At 39.7% G+C, this 23,556-nt stretch overlaps 1 long non-coding RNA gene across 2 annotated transcripts in view; it reads right to left on the bottom strand.

Moving 5' to 3' along the window:
- LOC140500551 (uncharacterized) overlaps nt 1-23,556 on the bottom strand; it is a 55,181-nt gene that overhangs the window by 20,523 nt on the left and 11,102 nt on the right. Inside the window, exons 2-3 of one of the 2 annotated variants that reach the window (XR_011965787.1) lie at nt 539-792; nt 172-212 (exon numbers count right to left, since the gene is read on the bottom strand). This is a non-coding gene — a long non-coding RNA (uncharacterized lncRNA). Of the gene's footprint in view, nt 1-171; nt 213-538; nt 6,334-23,556 lie in introns of those variants that run through there. The other variant, XR_011965786.1, reaches the window with a different exon arrangement.

The raw sequence follows: 23,556 nt of genomic DNA, 5'->3' as shown, positions 1-23,556 counted from the left end.
CCAATTTCATTAGGTTGGTCTTTGTACAACAAATACAGCAAAACACCCGGTCTGTGTTTAAGGCTTTTCTAGCTTGGTAAGCCCTTCCACAGCTTGAGTTTCATCAACATAACCTTCAATAACACTTTGCATTTATTTCTATGAAATTTTATTTTATTAGATTTAACTCACCTTTGAAGCCAGTTGAGATCTTAGAGGATCTTGACTTTCTTCTAAAATACAGAATAAGTCACAGTGGGTACTTGAGTTATGACATATTCAAAAGAATTCTTCATCTTTTTCCTCCTCCTGGTGAAGTGGTTTCTAGTATACTTCCACCAAAATATTGTTTGTTTTCCCTTCCTCTGATTCCTACCCAAATGCTTTCCACCAGACTTCTCCATTCCATCTAGGGAGTTTCCTCACATAAATATGTCTTTTTAATATACAATTCCACTCCATTGTGCATGCTATCTAGGGTTTTTTTTAATAAGATATATCCTTCCATTGCCATATTCTAGTCATAAGTTTCATACTATCAAATCTCAAGGATACTTACCTAAGAAAATGACTTTTCCTCCTTGCACTAAGCTCTTTATTACTCATCCTGTGCTCATTTGTATATAGACATTTGAGGTCATGAGCTTGAATATTGTCCCTCATCTTGTGTATTGCCTCATAAATGATTTCTATTCTCCTCCTGTGTCATACTAGTAGCAATCCATCTGTGATCTCTGGCTTGATGGACATCTGAGGGTCACTTTCTCCATCTTTTGTCTTCAGCTGAGATTCTTTCTGATCAGGTACTTAAGTCTCCAAGAGTATAGACAGAGATAGAGATACATATAATAAGAGAGTCATTTAATTCTATTGTCAGAACACAGTATATACAGAGATAAGTAAATATAAAAATAAATGCAAAATAACACAAAGCAATTTCAAGAAGTGATATCTTGCTGGGGAGAGGAGGAAAGACTTCCCATCATCATTGTCACTGTAATGTCACTGTCATTGCTGAAAGGGGAAAGGTCAAGGGCACTAGTTGTGCACTTGGGCTCTCACCATGCAGAACAAAAAGTGAGGAAGAAGAAAAGATGACCTTGGGCCAATGGCACCTAAGGTAGCGATTAACAGCAAGTGGTAAAAGTCACCAATGGGAGAATCATCAAAGAGGTAAACTCCCACAACGTTAGTATTTTGCCAAGATTTGCCCTAAGATTTAGACCCCCTGCTAGGATAGTCATTGAGCTTAGACCTAGCAATATCCTGGAGTTCCCATCTGTACCCAATATAACACTTCACTGCAAGGTTGTCTCTAGGAAGGCCTAGGTGCCGAAAATATTACCATACCCTCCCTGCCAGCTCAGGTCTGAAATGCCAAGCTCATCTCTTTAGCTTAAGGCTTTGATTTCATAATCACAAAATCTCAGAGCAATGATACAGTCTGAAGAGGGAGCCTGGTACAAGAAGTGGTAAGGGCAGACAGCTGCCTCTGGCTGCCAATTATGTCCTGTGGGCATGTATTCTCTCACTGCTGGTGTTAGAAGTCTTGGCAGCAAAAACTAGCCTCTAGATATGTGTGGATATGGTGCATGAAGGGCAAAAATTATAATTTGGTGGAGTATTTTAGAAATCAGTGCAGAGAGGACTAGAGAGAAGAGTAGAATGAGCCAGTTCAGCACATACAACAGAGTTGGAAATTTGGCAATCTGTGTATAGAGGAAAGAATCATTCAGGAGTGAGGACTCTGAGTGGAGCAGGTTGAATGAGACACAGGGGTGGGGAACCTAGGACCTCGAGGCCACATGTGGCCCTCTAGGTCATCCAATGTGAATTGGATTCAGTTAAAGGACTACTCTCGAGGACCTAGAGGGCCTTGAGACCACAGGTTCCCTGCCTCTGGCTAGGATCTTGGGATCCCAAGGATGTTTAAAACAGTTGAAAATGAGTACTGACAATGAGGGGCTAAGTTACTTTCTGGATCCAAGACCCAAACCCATGCAATGACACCAGTATTAATGACTACGATCATCCTGATGGACCCCACACTTACCTGTGCAACCTTAAGCAAGTCCTTGAGGTCCTCAATGGATCCTACCTGCAAAATTATGAGTTTGAACTAGATGGCCTAGGAGCTCCTTTTGGGCTCTGGCTCTATAACCCTATAATCCAATGATATTAGGCACCTACTTTGTACAGGGCACTGTGTTAGATGCTAGACATGAAAAGGTTTAAGTAAAGGAGTCTCCATCTCCTTATCTTCTCAGGGGAAAACAACCATAGTAAGTCAAAATAAGATATATACATCTTTCTTTTTACTGGCCAGCGGGCAGACAACAATCATTTATTAAGCATTGAACTATGAGCAAGATGCTATGCTAAGCACTGGCCTACAAGCACATACAAAAAGATAGTCCTTGCCCTCCAGGAGTTTATATTCTATACAGAAAGACAACACATAAAAGGAAGATTAGAAGCTGGGGCAATGGATAGAGGGCTACGCTTTAAATCAGGAAGACTCATCTTCCTGAGTTCAAATCTAGCCTCAGACACTTAACTAGCTGTGTGACTCTGGGCAAGTCACTTAACCCTGTTTGCCTCAGTTTCTTCATCTGTAAAATAAATTGGAGAAGAAAATGGAGTCACAGAGAGTCAGAAATGATGACAAAAAGCTGGGGAAGGGGGAGAGAAGGAGCCTACTCGAGGTCATGGTGTTGAAATCTGGCAAGTCAGAAGCACAGAGAGGAGAGGAATGAATCATGGCTGGCCTGAGCCCATCTGCAAAACTGAAGACCCTGGAAGAGACTCCAGGATGAGAAGGCAGCTGAATCAAGATGGCGTAATTAGAGAGCCAGAATGAGGTATGGCTGCCTTGGTTGGGCCATGGCTATTGACAAGAGAGCAAGCAGCCTGTGAGCGTCTTCCTTTTCTCCCTCCCTCTCTCTGTCTCTGTCTCTGTCTCTGTCTCTGTCTCTGTCTCTGTCTCTGTCTCTCTCTCTCTCTCTCTCTCTCTCTCTCTCTCTCTCTCTGTCTCTCTCTGTCTCGGGCTCCATGTCTGTGCAGACCCTACTTGGCCTAGCACAACTATTGACTATAAATCTTGATGTGACCCTCTTTCTAGTAATTACTGTGTGTTTTAGACTTTTAAGATTCAGAATTCTATTTTCATCATAGAGTTGCACTTTCCTCAGATCTGTGTGACTATTCCTGGGCTAATATTTCCTCCAATGGTCCACATGTTGGGTAGTTTCCATTAAGTCTATCTTTCTTGAGCAAAATTATATCTTTGTTGTTCAGGATTCAGTTTTGCTAGGACTTAAATTAAAAAGATCCTAGGAGTCTTAGCCCCCAACGTATTTGGGGTATAGTAGGATTGTTAATAAGGCAAGAGAGTAGGAAGAGGTAAAGGAAACCAGTCTATATGGCAAGAAAGCTGTTAAATGCCTCTAGCCTTTCTGAAGAGGCTTGTTACACAGTTATCCTGCTTTCCAGGAACTTTGGAGGTCTCCAAATGGTCAGCCTTGATGACTGGAAATGAGAAGGGGGAAAGTAGCTTGGAGCTAGACTTGGGGATCTGAAAGGGAGAAAGTGCCTGGGATTTGGCAAATGTTTGAGCAATGTGTTGTTCTTCTTTGCCTGTAATTACATACAACTCTGAAGATCCCATTTCGGACCTTTGCCTATTCCTGCAAACAGGCATCTGATGGGAGACTGAACATTCAGTCTCCATTTCATGTTTACTATTTTTACAATAAGATATATTGTTTAACGTATATGATTGTTTGAGTGGCCTTCACAATGATCCTCAAAACACCAGTCCAGAGAAAAGAAAACAAATGAGCTTAGTAAGAAAGACTTTAAGCCACTGTTTAAGGGATAGAGCCCTTAAAAACACATACACAACTACTTAGAATGCCCATCTTGGGCTGAGTTGAGGATCACCCCTCCCCCAGGCTGAAAATAAGAAGTTTCAGCTAAGTAGCTTAATGATTTGGTTTAACTGGTTTTTCCCCACGAACTGAGTATTGGGGTGTTGTACAGAAAATTTTATCAGTCAATCAATAAACATTTATTAAGTACCTACTACGTGTCAAACACTGCAAAAGACAATTGCTGAAAAATCTTGGGGAGTTCATAGTCTAATGAGGGAGAGAATAAGCAAACAGATATGAGCAAACAAGCTATACACAGGATAAAGAGAAAATTATTAGAGGAGGAAAGCCCTAATTAAGAAATATTAGGAAAGTCAGATGATAGAAAATGTAACCTCCTAGTGGGTATCTTATCTTTCTAGCCCTGTGGTACCATGAGATGAACATTTAAAATCAAAGTCAAAGAACTGGATTTGACTTCTGGATTTGCCACTTGCTAGATAGACATGTGACCATGGTCATGTCCCAAAAAATCTATTTTAAAACAAGTTATTATTATTATCAGCACAGTGAGGTTCTAAAAGCATGATATTTGCAGTCAGAGGACCTGGGTCAAAGTACTCCCTCCGTCATTGACTTCTATCCTTTTCCTCATGTGTATGTGATGACATGTAGCGATCTCATTTGGATGTTCAGGTACAGTACAGGATGTTGAGCCAAAAACTGAGGGGCTTAGACTGGGAGGTCTTTAAAATTCCTTCCAGCTTTCAATCTATATTCTTATGTTCTCTCACAGCTCCCTTGTTTGATAGCTCTCCTCTAACCAAGCTGGTCTTCTCACACTCCCAAACAATCCTGGAACCACTATCTTCCCTTATCCTTATTCACATCATTTCCCATCCCAGCTTCTACCCAGATATGACTTCCCCCCTCCCCACCACTAGCTAAATCCTACCTTTCCCTCAAAGTCCAGATCAAGTCCCACTTGCTCCATGAAGTGTTTCCCTAAGCACTAATTATCTTTGCCTTCTTCTATACTACTCATTTGGTACTTTTCTTTTACTCTCTTGAATTTTATTGTTTCTACACTTGCATATATGTCCTGTCTCTCTAACAAGATTTTTTAAGGATAGGGAACTGTAAAGAAAAAAAATGATTCTTTTGGTACTCTTGGTTATAATTCATTAAGTCCAAGTGACTTAGCTGGGCTGCAGAGAGGGGGAGTCTTTTGGGTCAACCAAAAGTCATTTGGTACAATTTCATCACTTTATGCCTGAGTAAATTAGGGCCAAGAAATGTTAAATGATTTTCATCATACACATAGTAAGTCACTAAGTTTAGATTTTTGTTCTTTATTTCCCAATCTCAAAATCATCCTCTTTAGTAGAGAAAATCAAAGCCACTTACGAGCTAGTGGTTTTGCCTTCCCTTTGTTGTATATAATAATCTTTCCAACCACTCCAAGCAGGTGTCCTATCCCTTCTTTGATCATCTTCTTGCCTGCATCATACTGAAAAAGTCTTATCTCTTGTCCAGGATTCAACATCAGCCTCAGTTTATTTTGAGCTTTAGTCCTCCTGATTTGATTCTTACAGGATCCTTACAGGATCTTTTTTTCATTATCTTCATTTACCTAACTCCATCACTGTTTTGTATAAACAACCTTTTTATCATCTGAGTTTGTAGGGTTCCCTGTCTAGATTCAGTATTTTTCAAACAATTTCTTCTTTTCCTCCTCATCAGAATCTGTTGTCTTCAGGCAGTGACAGAAATATTGTGCAGGTTCAATCAATCAATGTTGTTGTTTGTCCTTGGTTTTTGAAGAAAGTCAATGACATCATGGGTGATGTCTTAACTTGTGCATGACTTGGATTTTAGTTGCACAAAGTCATCAGCCTCTCTCTCTTTCAGAGTCATTGAAGTCCAGTGGCAAGACTGTTGATGGCCCAGGATGCAGTGGATGACAGTGGTTTCTTCAACATCTGACCAAGCTCTAAGCATTCCATAGTACCTGCTTCGGGTACCTTTATTGTCACTGGAACAAACTGTTCTCATCCACTGGTTCCATTTGGGGAAGTCTTCATATGCTTGGGGTACACAACCAGCTAACTCACCAATGGATTTGAGGCCCTGTGTGTATAAGGATGTTTGAGGCCTGGGGTGTATGGGTGGTTCAGGGAGGACTAGCATCTCTACTGTGAAAGCTTGCCAAACCCTTTTCAGGGCTACTCATCTACTTTTGGTGTCTGTTACCCAAGTCTCGCCTGTGACTCCAAGAAACTGTAACATGCACAGCAGCCATATCCCAGGAGCACCATCTTAGCAGACAGGCTAAACCAGGTTAAAGGTAACTGATGAGCCTCAATCAATAAAATTGCATTAAGTGCCAATGCTGTGGAAGGTTCTGTGTTATACAAATATGTAAATGAAACAATCCCTGCTCTCCAGTAGAATTTGCATTCTATCAGAGTGATACAATGTGTTCACAACTAAGAATGCAAGATATTTATATATATAATGTATATATATATATATATATATATATATATATATATATATATATATATATATATATATATATATATATATTTTAAATACAAAGTAATTTTAGGAGTAGAGGCCCTCACTACTGAGAAAATCAGTCAAGGCTTTCTAGAAGGTTAGGGGAAACTTGAGGGGAGCTAGAGGTTCCAAGAAGCAGAGATGAGAAGAAAGAGCATTCCAGGTAGGGGGCACAGCTTTGCAAAGGCATTGAGGTGGGAGATTGAATGTTGTACACAGGAAAATGAAAGTAAGCCAACTTAGCCAAATGTAGAATGAGTCTAGGGAAGTACATCTAGAGAGATAGGCTAGAGTCAGATTTTGAAGATCATTGAGTATAGAACAGAAGTTTGTAGTTTATGCTAGAGTTAATAGGAAATCAGGATAGTTAAGAGGCACAGTAGATAAAGTGCCAAGTCAGGAAGACTCTTCATGAGTTCAAATTCAGCCTCAGACACATACTAGCTATGTGACCTTGGGCAAGTGACTTAGCCCTTTTTGCCTCTGTTTCCTCATGTGTAAAATGAACTGGAGAAAGAAATGGCATACCACTCCAGTATCTTTGCCAAGTAAACCCCAAACAGAGTCACAAAGAGTCATACCCTGTTGGGATTGGAAGCTCAATTCCATGTGGACAGTCTCGGGCGGGTAAAGGTGGGAGCTTCTAAATCTTAGAGCTCTCACGAGACCCCCCCAGGAAACGGCAGGGAATCGAGGTGAACCGAGCTATCTCGAGTAATTCCGCCTCTTCCCGTGAGAAACGTGATGGGAGAGAGATCTCCCCGCCCTCGAGATTGTCCCGCATCTGGGCACACCTAGTTACCTAACAGCACGGTATTCAGATGCAAACTATGCGGTTGAAGGTTAAGTAGGATTGAGGAAGCCTGAAAGCTCTCTTAGCACGTGAGGAGCCAAGAGGACAGTAGGCTCCGCTTTTCTTCTTTCATCTCTCCCCTCCCCCTCTCTCCCCGCTTGTACTTCTACTTCCAATCCCTTAAGATCCTAGCCTCCTTAGGAAATCTCCCCCTCTTCCTCCTAAGGAAGACCCCCCTGCACTTGTAACCGAGACCCTGAAATAAAGCTCAACCCTTGTTCGACTCTGGAACGTCCTTTCTCTCATATGAGCATCCGGTTTTGGCCAACCGAAGACCTCAGAGGTGAGGTAAGAAGACTCGGGTAGCCCACACAGGCCTCTAGGCCTGGCAATACCCTACTGAAATGACTGAACACCAACAATGGGAACTCACTTAAGGTTCTTGAGCAGGAGAACAATATGCTCAGACCTGTGTTTTAGGGAATATTAATTTGGTTGCTGCTAAGAAGGATGGATCAAAGAGAAGAGAGACTGCAGGCAGGAAAAACAATTAGGAGGATATTGTAAGAGTGCAGGTGAAAGGTGAGAAGTGATGAGATCTATGATGTGAATAGACAGAAGGTCAAAGATAAGAGAAGTGAAGCAATAAAATCAACAAGACTTAGTGACTGGTTAGATACGTGTAAGTGGGGATGGGTAAAAGCAAAGACTCAGGGATGACTGTTAAGTTTCCAACTTGAGTGACTAGAGGAATATGCTACTCACAACAGAAATTGGGAAGTAAGGAGGAAGAGTGAGTTAATAGTGGAAAAATAATAAGATCAGTCTGGAGCACTGTGAGTTTGATATGCCTATGGGAAGACATACCAAGGCATTGGGAGTGTAGAATTATAGTGAAAACTGGAGGTTCTTGTCCTTGCAGCTCTCTCTGCTCTCCTTAGAGCATTCCATTGCATACCCCACTCTCCCTCCAGATGCATCTGGAAATTGGTTGGTTGGTTGGTTATTGTCCTTCGTTCTCGAAGAGGACCAAAGTGACATCACCATGATAAAGTGAAGTTTCAGTGTGTCCAATTGTAGCTGATCAGACCAATGCAAGCTCGGAATGCTCTACCAAAGATTGGGCACAGATGGTCCATGTGAATATTTGGGGTGGATACTCCAAATTTGCCCATGCTATGCTTATTTTGTGCTGTCTCAATTCTGCTTTACTCATAGAGCACAGTACCCTTTCTGATGTGGGCACACCATGCTGAGAAGCCCTGTGCCAGTGTCTCCCATGTTGCACAGTCAAATCCAAAATTCTTGAGAGAGATCTTGAGAGTGTCCTTGTATCACTTCTTCTGACCACCATGTGATGGCCTGCTCCATGTGAGTTCTCCATAAAATAGTCTTTTTGACAAGCATACATTTTGCGATCGAACAATGTGGCCAGTCCATCAGAGTTGTGCTCTCTGAAGCATAGTTTGAATGCTTGGCAGTTCAGCTTGAGCAAGGACTTCAGTGTCTGGTACCTTATCCTGCCAGGTAAGCCTCAGAATCTTCCAAAGACAGTTCAAATGGAAGCCTGGCATGGCACTGGTAGACTGCAAAATATATAGTGAAATATATAATGAAATATGGAAACCAGAACCTGAGGTGTATGTGTCAGGAGAAGAAGGAATGAAGAGGATCCACCTGTTCTTTCTGAGATTCACAGAATCAGAGATTGGAAGGGACCTTAGTGACCTGCTAGTCTAACCAGGAATGGAACAAAAGCACGCCCTACACCATGCCTAACAATTGGTCCCAGTAGGCTTTTGTTTGAAGACTTTCTGTGTGAGATCCTACTACCTCCTGGATTGGTTCATTCCACTTTGAGGTAGTTCTTATCATAGTAATATTATATATATATATGTATATGTAGATATAGTGCTTTGAGAATTTATAAATATTATCTTATTTGATACAATAGTCCTGGGAGGTAGGTACTGTTATTATCCCCATTTTTTAAATAAATTTTTTTAAAAAGAAGGAAACTGAGGCACACAGAGGCTAAATGACTTGCCAAGAGTCACATAGCTAGTATGTATTTGAGACTGGATTTGAACTCAGGTTTTCCTAACTCCCAAGTCAGCATCTATTTATCATACCATCTAGTTGCCTTTGATGAATAACTATTAGGTTTTTTCTTGTGTGGAACTTTTGTCTCAGCTTTGAAGTTGCTAGCAATTGTTCTTAGTAATGACATTGAGAGAGATCAGGAATGGTTTCTTTTAGGAGATGACATTGGACCTGATCCTTGAAAGAAGCTAAAATGATTTAAAAATACAAATTCAACTATGCAGCAGCTTTTGTCATTATGTATTTTAGTAATCAATAGACTTGGTATCATGTAGCATTTCCTAAAATTTATGTTAAATTCTCATACTTGAAAATGTTAGAAGTCACTTGTGTGTGTGTAGAGGATGATAAACCACATAGATATTTCCAGATACCTTTATATGCCTCATTTTTAAAAACTAATGTGTCCTGAAAAGTTTCATGTGAATTGAGTATTTGTAAAGCAAATCAAATTTTTAAATCATCAAGGGATCTTGCTCTCTTCCTTTGAGTCCTACTCCAGTGCCTCATTTTTGTGTGAAAGTGACCCTTGGTTCTAGAAGGCTATACCTGCACAGAGCAAACTGCAGCTTAGCTGGAAAGACCAACCTAGCTAATTCTAGAAAGGCTCATTAACACACACTGGTCACAGGGTGATGAATTGCTTCAACCAAAACAACTCATGAAGACCATCTACTATAAGGTAGTGCCAGCCAGGATGTCAAGAAACAGAGACAAGGTTTCAGACTCAGTTGAACTATCCCCAGGATTTATTGACACTATACAAAATTATTTCAGGGATATATATATATTCAATCACACAAGAAGGATACAAGAAAACATGTGTGGTCTGCTTCACTGCCACCCACTGTGTCTCCATCTATTCTGGTGCAGGGAATGAAAGTCCATATGTAACATCTCCCAGGAAGTTGACTCTATCCAGACATAGCCCAACCACTGGATGGTCTGCAGATGTCAGGAACTGTGCAGTCATGAACTGAGATGTATAGACAAAGAGATCTAGAGCTTTTTTCAAAATACACAGATCTAGGGTGAGCAAACCCCAGATACCTTGTGAGGTATATCAGTTGGAAATAATCAGAAATAACTAAACAAAGGAGTTGATAGTATTTCTTCAGAGCCAGGAACTATATACTCAAGGATACTCATCAGTCACTCTAATTTTCTCTATATTCACCCTCTCTGCTTCTAGCTGGGCTAACAATTAAAGCTATCCCAAAGTTGAATGGGTTACACTAAGAGGTGGTAAATCCCTCTCCAAAGAATTCTTCAACAAGAGGCTGTATGTCCACTCATCTGAAATGTTATGCTGGTATTAGACTAATTGGTCTCTGACACCTCTCCCAACTCTGAAATTCTGTGATTCTGTTTTCTTTGCATCAGAAATACAAGGCAAAGACTACAAGTATGATAGATGAACAAATATGGAAGATTCCATGGATACTAGAGCTATCAAATCACGTTTTAGTTAATTGCAAAAAAAAAAAAGCTATTTTACCTGGAATATAGGGGTGGATTGCAAAACCAGGAATAAAGGACTAAGGCAGGGGTGGGGAACCTGCCACCTCAAGGCCACATGTGACCTTCTAGGTCCTTTGGGGCCACACTTGAGGACCTAGAGGCCTCGAGGCTGCAGGTTCCCCATCCCTGGACTAAGGGATACAAATGGTTAAGGACTATAAATATGCTGACTGACCTAAGAATGAAACAAGAAATCTCTGAAAGAGATTGAGCATTGCAATTAGCAGAATCCAACTAAATAGATGAACAAGAAACACTGATGGTCCCTAAACTTACTTATTCTGTATTTCATTCGCCCTTACAAGATTCTTGTACACTACAATTTTGGACCCCAATGATGAGATCCAGGCTGTGGAATAAAGAGAATTTAAGAAAGGAGGGGTGAAAAGGAAAAAACTATAGTCCCAAGAATAGGTTTTTGGAGAAGAAATCCCTTCCCATTGTACTACAAGTGTGAAGAGAAAATTATTATAGAGCAACAGCTGAGGAAACTTTCCACTTTCGGTCTTTCATCCAGTTAACAACACCTGATTGGTCGACTTCACAGGACTGGTCTGAGATGAGAGGTGTCAAACTAATCAGACTAAGTTAAACAGTAGCCAATCTGAAGAAACTATGATTTCCTTATTTCTTCCATGGATAAAAATACTGCTGGCCCTTTAAAAATGTGTTACATGAAAATGTTTCCTGGTAAAGGTAACATATTCAGTAATTAATAGTCACTAATACCAGTTCACATTAGCAGGTGAATATCAGCAGATTACCTAGCTGGTCCCCAAGGCAAAGGGACCAAAACAAAGGCAGTTACTTTATGATAGGATACAGAGTGGCAAAGAGAAAGCAGAAAAGATTGGATTACAAGGGCACCTCATGGAGGGAAGACCTAGCTGGGACACAATGATGGAAGATCCCTGGGCAGCAGAAGGCCATTAGACCCCTGAGACTATAAAGTCTCCAAAAAGATAGTAGCACAAACTAATTTGACTTACCTCATTATTTTGCCTCAGACTATACCTGCTTCCCATGTTACATGTAACACCCCAAACTGTTTGTTGGTGATTTTTCCACATCCACAGGTCAAAAAAAAAATTGACCCCAAATTACAGCACGTGATATCACAGACCACCAGCATATGGTAACTTCTTTTTTGGTACAATCGACTTTCTCCCTGTGAACAGAGATTGATTCTGCTCTAAGAATAAAAACCACATCTCAGCAACCCAGCCACGTCCTCATTTTTTGCAACATTTTTTTTCTGTTCCTATGTAATTGGCTCAGCTTTCTGAGCTCTGCAACCCATCTGGTTTAAAAGATCTCCTACTGTTTATGGGCTCCTCTGAGATAACTCAAAGACAGAGGGGAAACCCAGCCATTGCTCTTCATTCCCCTATTCCATTAAAGCCAAATCTGAACATTATTTAAGCATCACATTTGGCATATAATGAGTCTCCTCCCTTCATGCCTCGTAAGTTTTTCACAGAGACTACAACATGCCTAGATGATAAGGCAAACACACAAAAGGATAAAAGACTGGCAAGTGTCAGGATCTAAGATCTCAATGTAGAATTTCTAGATTCCTAATATAAATCAAAGTTTATAGGATCACAGACTTGAAGCTTAAACCATTTTGTTTTGCAGATGAAGAAACTGAGGCTCCCGTGGGATAAAAAACAAGTTCAAGGTCACAGAGTTACAAATGAGAAGCAAAATTTGAACCCAAATCTTCTGACTTAAGTTTCAGTGCTCTGTGTAACAAGTGATAGGTTGGAGTTTTTTATTATCATTTTTCCTCCTTATGGAAAGAAAACAGCTAACAGCTACCAGTGAGTTAGTAGATAATTTCTGGAGCCAAGGGGAAAAATTTATTCTAGTAAAAGATGATAAGGTCCAAGGAGCAAACTGAGAAAGTGAACAGGATGCTGCTCCACAGCCACATGGATTCCCTACATATATGCCTTATTACTATTGTATTCTAAATCTCTGCCTATCCTTCACACTGAGGCTATGCAAGTTTTTGGGAGAGGTGTATGGTAGCTAGGGAACGGGTGTCCAAATCAGAAGCAGAAATGAGGAAGTGGACAAAAATACAAAGTATTATCTAGCCCAGAGAGTTATAGGTGGAGAGTAGAAATGGAAATAATATCCAGCATGACTTGTATGTATACAAACCCTGTCTGTGATCATGATACAGCAGAGGGGGCTTGGCTAGCATACTGTTACCAAAGAAGAATGCCATCTCAGGCAATCAATCAATTGACAAAAGTTTATTAAATACCTACTGTGTGCCAGTGAAGAGAAATTGATCTTTGATTAACATAGGAACTTAGAGAGCCCAGGATATAATCACAGAGTAAAGGGAAGAAAATGAATGAGAAGATTTCACAGAATAATCAATACCTAGGATGAAAGCAAGAAGCACAAGAAGGAGTTTGCATCAGTCAGCCAAATCCCAGAAAGTCAGCATGGAGCTAGGGAGAACACATTGTGAAAGGGATTTATGGACACTGGAAAGATGACTGTTTGTGTCATGTAATTTCTCTGCAGTGTCTAGTGTGGCACTCCCCTCTCATCTATTTTCCCAGAGGATAGCTCTTACTGTCGGGTTCTAAGGTACGTTCTTTGGGTCTAGGATCCTACTGCTATACCTAATGAACCCTTATTTGTGTGCCTTCCCTTGCGAATCAGTCAAGAGATACAATCAGCTTAAGGCAAAGGCATTTACTAAGATGGTATAGTGGCTAGAAAACATTCCCCTCACAAACTCAAGACACACTCTCCCATAAACATGCACAGCATCAGCATGAAGAGTAGACATAAATTTAGAGTACAATAGTAGTGAGGCACACATGCAGGCAATACATGTGACTAAGGCAAAGTATGTCTTTGGTGCTCCATTTTGGTGCTCATATGTGGGCCTCCAATGTTTTTCCTCTTAGTTATGCCCTCTCTACAATTTGACTCTCACTTGCCAGGACTAGCTTTCCTCTAAATCCTCAAGTAACTCTTTTCTCTACTACCAGGGCTACCTCTTGAAGATACTTCCTCTCTCCATTCACTGCCTCTGCATATCCATGACTGAAGAGTCATGGATATTCTCTCTCAGCCGTGTCCAAATTATCTTGAACTGATGAATCCTCAAACTACTAAATGGGATGTCTCTCACTAAGAGAGTGACTCTATGGATAGGAGTCATGGCTGATTGTGTAGATGAAGAGAATGAAATCTTCTCCTCCTTCTTCCATTTTCACTGTTAAGGGTAAGAATAGAGATCACACAGCTACGGTAAGGCAGCTGAATGGCACAATGGATAGAACTCTAAGATGGGAGTCAGGAGGACCAAATCCAGTCTCAAAACTTACTAGCTGCATGATCCTGGGCAAGTCACTTAATCTGTTTACCTCAGTTTCTTCATCTGTAAAATGAGCTGGAGAAGGAATGGCAAACCACTCCACTGCCAAGAAACCCCAAATGGAGTCATGAAAAGTCAGACGTGAATGAATGACCATAGAGCAGCAAGAGTATAAATGCTAGCTACTGTTGCAGGTGTTGTAACTGCACCTCATAAAGCTGTGCAAGACTGGATTCCTTCAAGCTTCCAACTGTCTTTTAAGGGCCACCAAGAAGTATCCCCAATCTTTAGCTTAGTCAAAGGTAGCCTGCTCTTATAATTCAATCAAGAAATTCACTAAATTTCTAAAGGGATCATTAGGCATGATTACAACTTTACAGTTAGTATACATCTCATTCATTCTCTTCCCTTTACTCTGTGATTATATCCTGGGCTCTCTAAGTTCCTATGTTAAAGATCAAGTTCTCTTCACTGGCACACAGTAGGTATTTAATAAACTTTTGTCAATTGATTGATTGCCTGAGATGGCATTCTTCTTTGGTAACAGTATGCTAGCCAAGCCCCCTCTGCTGTATCATGATCACAGACAGGGTTTGTATACATACAAGTCATGCTGGATATTATTTCCATTTCTACTCTCCACCTATAACTCTCTGGGCTAGATAATACTTTGTATTTTTGTCCACTTCCTCATTTCTGCTTCTGATTTGGACACCCGTTCCCTAGCTACCATACACCTCTCCCAAAAACTTGCATAGCCTCAGTGTGAAGGATAGGCAGAGATTTAGAATACAATAGCAATAAGGCATATATGTAGGGAATCCATGTGGCTAAGACAAAGCATATTCCATTTTGATACACACATTTGGACCAAAAAGAGAAAACCAATTGCAATTATCTTTAATCACCATCTTCCAAACTATCCAAGTAGACTGACTTGCATTCAGTTTTAAATATAAAGAACATTTGTAAATCTTAACAATGGCACTCTCAGTTTGGGGACAAAGTTCTGACACAAAACTATTCATTGGGTTTGCTAGTGACTCACAATGGCACTCCTTTATCAAGTCAGAAACGCAAGCCAGACCGCTGGGCCATCTAAAATATAACCCATCCAGAAATATTCGGAGATAAAGCTCTCACCACGACTGCTATCGTTAAGGAAGATATTGAATTTTAAAAGAGACATCTCTGAGCTCCTCATAAATATTTGATAATGTCAATCATTCAGAAAGCCAGAATTTAAAGATCACTTTCCTTTTGTATATTCATGGGGCTCCATCAAGTTGTTTGGGTTCAGACGTGATCATCTGCCTGAGCGTTGCTATCATTTAATGAAAAATGTTCCCTTAGATCCCAAATATGTAATTAAAGATTATCTACCCTTTTCCTCTCTTCTTCCCTCTTCCTCTGATTCTTCCCCTCTCTCTCCTCTTTTTCAGTCATTCCATTGCCAGTTTTTCCCCTAACCATCCCTAAAGCCACCATCCCAGTATAGACCCTCACTAGCACCCACCTATTGCAATAAGCTCCTGATGTCTTTCTGTGCTTTCTCTCAAATTCAATACTGAGGCGATTGGTGTTTTGATTAGGGGAGGAAAAGGAAATAAGTTTGGAATGTGGGGAACTGTAGGGGAGGCAGGACCCTGAGTGGGCTGCAATAGGACCATGGGAGTGGGGAAGGAAGGAGCGTGGGCACTGAGCAACCAGAGAATAGCATAAGGGCCAGTGGGCACCTCAGGACAGGGAGAGAGGATGCCAAGAGCTATAAGGGTAAGGAGGAAAGATGGGGTTACCAAAAAAAAACTTCAATGTTGAAAATTTGAGTAAAAGAAATCCTGTACATGCATCTATTTATGCCTTAACTAGGCAATCATCAGTGCATTTGAGTGCCTGGGGTGTACGAGGCCCTTTGCTGGGTTTAGGCCTCTGCAATTGCTCCATTTTTTTCTGCTGCACAAACATTTATATACAGAGAGAGGTGTGTCAGTAAGCATCCCAACAGACCCAGGGGAGCCTGTTATCACAGGTGCTTAGATCTGCATTCATAAAAGGAAATGCAACTTTTCAGGGATTAACAATCAGTTCAATCAAGCACATATGTCATTCATCTAGTTTAGGGGAGTCAGCACCCCGAACTTCAGAAAAAATACAGAGAAATGAAAGTTCAGCAGACATGGTTTCCTCTGTCTGATCATAATCAATACATACATCACAAATCAACAGACAGGTACAATTGTCTGATCATAGTTACCAGAGAGGGAAGCACTGACATCTGGGGTTTTCAAAGCTGGGGGATTGCTTAGCAGCTTCCCAGAGTCTCTCATGTGGCACACAAACCTTCTTTCAAAAACTAAGCCCCAAAGTAAAACCCTCAGAGTATTTATACATTTTTCAGAGCCAGAGGGCATGACCCTCTCACCCAGTGCCTCAGTAAGAAAAACAAAAAGGGTTGGGACCCTCCTACAAAGCAATTCCCCCAACCAAGCTTCTCTATCAGGGCAGGCCTATCAATGGGTGGGAAAGATCCTCCTTAATCACGTTATTTAGAGGCATCACACTTCTTGTTATAAACAAAAACAGCAAAAAGATCCTACTTTGCTTGGCCTCACAAGAGGACATGGATGGATGAATGAAATGAATGAATGAATGAATGAATGAATGAAAAAGCATTTATTAAATGCTTGCTATGTGCAAAGCACTATGCTAAGGGCTAGGGCTATGAATGGAAAAGGAAGAAAATACCTGCTCTCAAGGAATTAACACTCATATTGTTTTCTTGATAGGAGGTTTCAGCTGCAAGTGAGATGGAAAGGTTCCATGGTCCTTAGTGTACAGCTACAAAACAAATGATAATGCCTCTTGCCATTTCTACTGATCAGATCAAATCATTTTCTGATATCGAACCACTTGACAGTACTAAGGAGTTTAGTAACAAGAATTTTAATTTTACTGTCTCCTGTCACTGCAGCTACTGAGGAGTGAGGGGCTATAGATCCTGCAGAGGTAGTTCTGCACCTAGGCAGCTAGCTAGCGCAATGGATAGAGTGCTGGGTCTGGAGTTAGGAAGACCTGAGTTCAAATCCAGCATTGGACATTTACCAGCTGTGTGGCCCTAGGCAAGTCGCTTAACCTTAGTTTCCTCATATGTAAAATGATAATAATAACAACTTCTTCACAGGGCTATTGTAAGGATCAAGTGAGGTGACATTTGTAAAGCACTTAGCACAGTGTCTGGAACATAATAAGTGTTTTATAAGTGTTAATTATTGTTGTTATTATTATTTCCACAAGGATTACTTCCCAGGATGACTAGCTATGGAAACTAGGCTAAAAGCAGGACCACTTCAGAGCTAGAAGTAGGACCAGTGGTCTTGGGGGCACTAGTATTCCCAAGATTCTTAAGTAAAAAGATAGAGAGATAGATAATTTTTTAAAAGACTTGTGAGTTCAAGGTCTCTACATCAGAGATGGTGGTGGTGGTGGTGGTGGTTTGATTTGCTGGCTCATCTCTTCAGACCACAAAGTGACAACTCAATAAAGTGAAATGAACTGAGCACTGGATTTACAATCAAAGGCCTTCAGCTGTAGTCTCTGTTCTGCTGCTTCTTTTATGTGTCCTGTTGGGCAAGTTACTTATTCTACCCAAGTCTTACTTTCTGAACCTGTAAACTAAAAAGGTAGCAAGAAACAATCTTTTAAAATCCATTCCAGTTCTAAATGATATGAGCTGTTTCCCTTTTTCTCTCTATCTCACTGAAAATTAACCCAAATAAAATGTTATACAAGTATTCAGTGAACAACTAGAAACTATCATAAGAACTGAAGCCCTTGGTAAACTTGTTGGGGTATTACTGAGCCCCAGATAGCTTCTCTAGGTACCTAACCCCATGGTGGTTGACTCTACCATGATGGCTTGTTTCACCAATTCAAAATGAGCAGCTGCTATTAATATACATATATATTTTAAGGATCAAATCACATAGCATAATAAACATTCGTCATTCAAAACTAAACCAGTACATTTATTCTGCACCCTGGGACAAGACAGAACATCATTATAGAAATACAGAAAAACTTAACAAAATAACAGAAATATTTACACATATCACCAGACCAGGAAGAGCTGACATCTGAAGTATCCTTCCCATAAGCAAGCCCCCCCCCCCAGGCAATATCAATCTCCCTGAATATATACAGTTTTCAAATAAAGACTCAGCATCTAATCGGCTCAGTGCCAAAAAGTGTGAAAGCCCATGTGGCCCAGTACCTGATTGGCTCTGCACGAGGGCTCTATGTGACTCAGCACAAGATGTGTCACAGCTGTGAACTGGCCCAGAGTTCAAAGGATCAGGACATCCATGATTGATAAAGCAAAATAACCTTTAGACCTGGGAACACGGCCCCTGTTGCAAGGAGAAAAAGGGAACACATGTAGTCCCATAGGTCTATAAATGCACAGAGAAGATATTTATACTCTATTAACCCTTCACAGCTCTGATACCCATATCCCTGTTAATGACTTTAGTCACAGGGATATGCTAGAAACAGCTCATACAGGCTCTCCAGACCCAGTTATTAAATTTTTAGTGTTTGAATTAAATTTTCAAATCATTTACACGTTTAAAATTGTCAAATGCTACAAATAAGAACTTATTCTATTATTTTGTTGGTTGTCTAAACTCAGTGATGGAAAAAATGTTCATCATATAAATTAAACATTAAAGCAACTGGGTAACACAGTGGATAGAGTGCTGGGTCTGGGGTCAAGAAGACTTGTCTTCCAGAGTTCAAATCCAGCCCCAGACATTTACTAACTGTATGATCCTGGGCAAGTCACTTGATCCTCTTTCCCTCAGTTTCCTATCTGTAAAATAAGCTAGAGAAGAAAATGACAAATCGCTCTAATATCTTTGCCAAGAAAATCTCAAATAGGGTCACAAAAAGTTGAATATGGATGAAACAACTCAAGAACAAAACTTAAAAGTGTGTTGTGATTAATTTTTTTTTCAAAGAACAGTTGTTAAATATTTGCCAAATCAATTCTACTTTAGGACTTCTACTGGCTTTGGATTTCAGCTTTTGAAACAATGCATAATCTTTGACTTTTCTCTCACATGCTAATTTGTGAATGAGTCTTGTTCATTTAAAGACTGATATTTGTGTGTGTGTCTTCCTCTGAGGACTTTTAGAATGAAGTCACTGCTACAAGGAATAGCAGATTCAATGTAAGAGAAAGACTAGCAGTGAAAAGATCTTGTCATTGTTGTTGTTCATCCTTCATTTTCAAAGAGGACCAATGACATCATGGGTGACATTCTGATTTGTGTGTGAATTGATTTGAGAGAGGCAACATTGCGCAAAGTCATCAGCCTCATTCTCTCTTCCAGAGCCATCGAAGAAAAGTGACAGGACAACGTCAAGATGATTGGTGATGGCCTGGGATGCAGTGGATGACTGGTGTCTTTGATGTCTAACAAAGTCTGAGCACTCCAGTGCCTCCTTCAGCAGCCTTCATGGCCACTGGAACAAATTGTTCTCCTCTACCTATTCTGCCAGGGGAAGTCTTCATCCGCTTGGGGTAGATATCCCCCTAATTCACAGAAGTGTTCAAAGCCTATAGATAATATATCATTATAATATATAATACTACAGATGACAACAAAGAACAGAGCCAACAATAAAACCCAAAGCCACCAATATCTATGTATGAGTTCACAAAATATGGGTGATAAACAGGCTGGACCAGAGGGATTCATCCAAAGAGGTAAACTTGACCTGGTAAGTATCACCAACCCCTGGTAGGAAGGGACTCATTTGTCAAATATGACTCTGGAGGTATATTACTCAAAAAATTGGATAAAGATATGGTGAGAAAACACTATATATTTTTACAAATCTATTAATTTATTTGTTTTCAGTTTTCAACATTCTCTTCCATAAGTTTTAAATATTCTCCCCCTCCCTCCCTACTTCCTTCCCAAGACAGCATGTAATCTTATACAGGCTCTACACGTACATTCTTTTAACCACATTTTCGCATTAGTCATGTTGCACAGAAGAATTACAGTAAATAGGAGAAACCATGAGAAAAACAAAACAAAATGTAACAAAAGAAAATAGTCTGCTTCACTGCATTCCAACTCCATAGTTCTTTCTCTGGATGTGGATGGTATTTTGCATCATGAGTCTTCTGGAAATGTTTTAGGTCCTTGCATTGCTGAGAAGGGCTAAGTCCATCAAAATCAGTCCTCAAACACTGTGGTTGTTTACTGTGTATAAAGTTCTCCTGGATCTGTTTGCTTCCCTCAGCATCGGTTCATATAAGTCTTTCCAGCTTTTTCAGATGTCCACCTGTTCATCATTTCTTATAGCACAATAATACTGTATATTTTTAAGAAAATATATTCATATGAAGAAATCAAGGAACCTAAGAAAAAAAGCATGGTGGAAAGTATTTGAGTGAAATGGAGAAACGGATGTAATATTGTCACAGTACAACGTCATGACTCTTCTGGGAGCAAATGACCCATCTTCTCCACATGAGGAAGTTACACTGGCTGAAAGAGAAGAAATACTCTGTATTTGCCAGACCCCCTGTTCAGGAATATAGGACTCATTCCTTGAGCAGAAGAAAGAACAGACAGGGAGCGCAAGAAACAAGTCACAAACCTGGCAAGGAGCTATGACATTGTAACGATGGGGAATTCAAGTCACCAGACATCTGCTGGGATTTTCTGAAGTTTAGAGGACTATCTGATAAGTTGCAGGAAAGAGTCAAGATCTAAAAAAATTTAGGTGGGCTAGAACAATGAATAAATCCTAATAAAATGGAATGTTACAAGGACAAATGTGAAGTTCTACACTGGAGTTTTAAAAAATCAATTTCACAAGGACAGGATGGGAAAGCATGGCTAGATGAAGGTTTCTGTGGAAAAGGATCTGGGGGTCTCAGTAGACTTCAAGCTCAATATCTGTCAACTATGTGATATGGAAGTCATAAACTGGCATTGAGAGGCAGAGTATCTAGGACTAGAGAGGTAATGCTACCTCTCTATTGCTCCTTGATCAGACCACATCTGGGGTATTGTGTTAAGTTCTGGGTGTCACATTTTAGGAAGGATATTGATAGATTGGAGTGGGTTCAGAGGAGGGCAACTGGGATGCTAGAAGGATTGGAGATTGCATCATGCTAGGGTTAAAGGAGAGGGGAAGTGTTGAGTTTGGAAAGAAGGGATGTGGGAAAGGCATAATTACTATCTTCAAATATCTGAATAGCTGTCGTATGGAAGAGATACTAGATGTGTTTTGCCTTTCCTCACAGGGAAGGAGTAGAATCAATGGGTAAGAGGTAGATTTAGTGTCAGTGCTATGGAAAGTTTCCTAACAATTAGAGATGTCTCAAAGTAGAATGGGCTGCCTCTGGAGAATGCATAATACTCCTTCCACCCAAGGCTGGATATGATCACTGGCTGGGTGTGTTGTAGAGGAAATTCTTGTATCCAACTCCAGATTCTGGGTTGGGTACTAGAATTACGAGACCCTGTATTACAAAAGAGCTAATAATAGAAACCCTTATCAGGAGAGATGCTGTCATCTGAGTTAGAAGATCTTCCTTATGTAGTGCTGATGCTGAGGGATAAGACATTATAACCACATTTTTGATTAGCACTGTTATACAAAGACTTGACTTTGATTGACCTCATGGTATGACAACCCTGCTATACCTGGATCTGTATAATACATTATGCTGTCGTTGGTGGAGTTGTAAACCAATCCAGCCATTCTGGAGAGCAATATGGAACTATGCCAAAAGGGCCATAAAAAATGTGCATACTCTTTCATCTAGCAATAGCATTGCTAGATACGCATCCCAAAGAGATATAAAAGGGAGGGAAAAGGACCTAGATGTACAAAAATATTTACAGCAGCTCTTTTTGTGATTGCAAAAATTTAGAAATTGAGGAGATGCCCACCAATTGAGGAATGGCTGAATAAGTTGTGGTATATTAATGTAATAGAAGACTATTGTGCTATAAAAAAATATAGAGCAGGTGGATTTCAGAAAAATCTGGAAAGATTTACATGAACTGATGCTGAGTGAAGTGAGCAGAACCAGGAGAACATTGTACACAGTAACAGTAACACTGTGTGATGATCAACTATGATTTATTTAGCTCTTCTCAGCAAACAAATGATCCAAGACAATTCCAAAATACTCATGATGGAAAATGCTATCCACATCCAGGGAAAGAACAGATGGAGTCTGAATGCAGATCGAAGCATACTATTTTCATTTTGCTTTCTTTTTTTCATGTTTCTTTTCCTTTTGTTATGTTTCTTCTTTCCCAATATAACCAATGTGGAAATATGTTTTACATTAAAAAATAAATAAAATAAACAATACTAGACTGAATTTTTGCCATATAATAGTACATATCTGTACCTATAGATAATCCCAGTGTCTTGGCTAAACTTTGTCTCAGAATATAAATTAATGTTGACAGCTGTGGAATAGAAATATATTATTTCACCATTCTATGCCTCAGTTTCCCCATCTGTGAAATAAAATAACTTGATCTCTAAGGTCCACTTTAGCTTGAATCATCTATGATTATGGTATGTATTAGTACTAAAGAATAAAATTATTATAGTACTTAAAATGGCTTAGAATCAAGGAGATTTAGCCTATATCAGGCCTTCCTTTTGCAAAACTGCAATTTGTCATACCAGTTTCACATAGTTTTTGCAAAGATAAAATGAGATCATGTATGTGAAAGCACTTTGTAACAGTGAACCACTTTAGAAATGTAAGACATTATAACTATTATCATTAGTATAATGATAATTATTAAATATGATATTAAAATGATAAAATTATTAAACATCTCTGGTAATTTTCTATATTGAAGTACAAAAATCTGATTTTTTTATTTTCTGATAGAAGACAACTGAGATCGCTTTCTTAAAGAATAGATTACAAATAACTAGACAACATATTGTTGTAGTGTAGGAAATGACAAGTTGGTGGAATTGGAAAAATATGGAAAGATTTGGAATTATGAAGGAAGAGGCTATCCACCCTCACAGAAACATAGGGCAAATAAGTATGAGTATGATTATAGATATCTAAGTATTCATATGTATAAGTATATGTATGTAAGGGTGTATGTATGTATATATATGGTGTGGATGTCTACATATGTATGTATGTCTATATGTATATATGGATGTGTGGATATATGTGTATATGTATATACATATATCTATATAATTGTAGTCTTCTGAAGGGGGGAGTAAAGGAGGAAAAGGAATAAAGTAAAAAGTGCACAGCAGAGAACAAAAGAAAACTTATGAAGAAGCAAAGATGGATAGCT

Source organism: Notamacropus eugenii, chromosome 4 (assembly GCF_028372415.1).
Source record: "Notamacropus eugenii isolate mMacEug1 chromosome 4, mMacEug1.pri_v2, whole genome shotgun sequence".
Classification (NCBI taxonomy): domain Eukaryota; kingdom Metazoa; phylum Chordata; class Mammalia; order Diprotodontia; family Macropodidae; genus Notamacropus; species Notamacropus eugenii.
The sequence above is the reverse complement of the archived record's forward strand: the minus strand, read 5'-3'. Positions and strand labels throughout refer to the sequence as shown.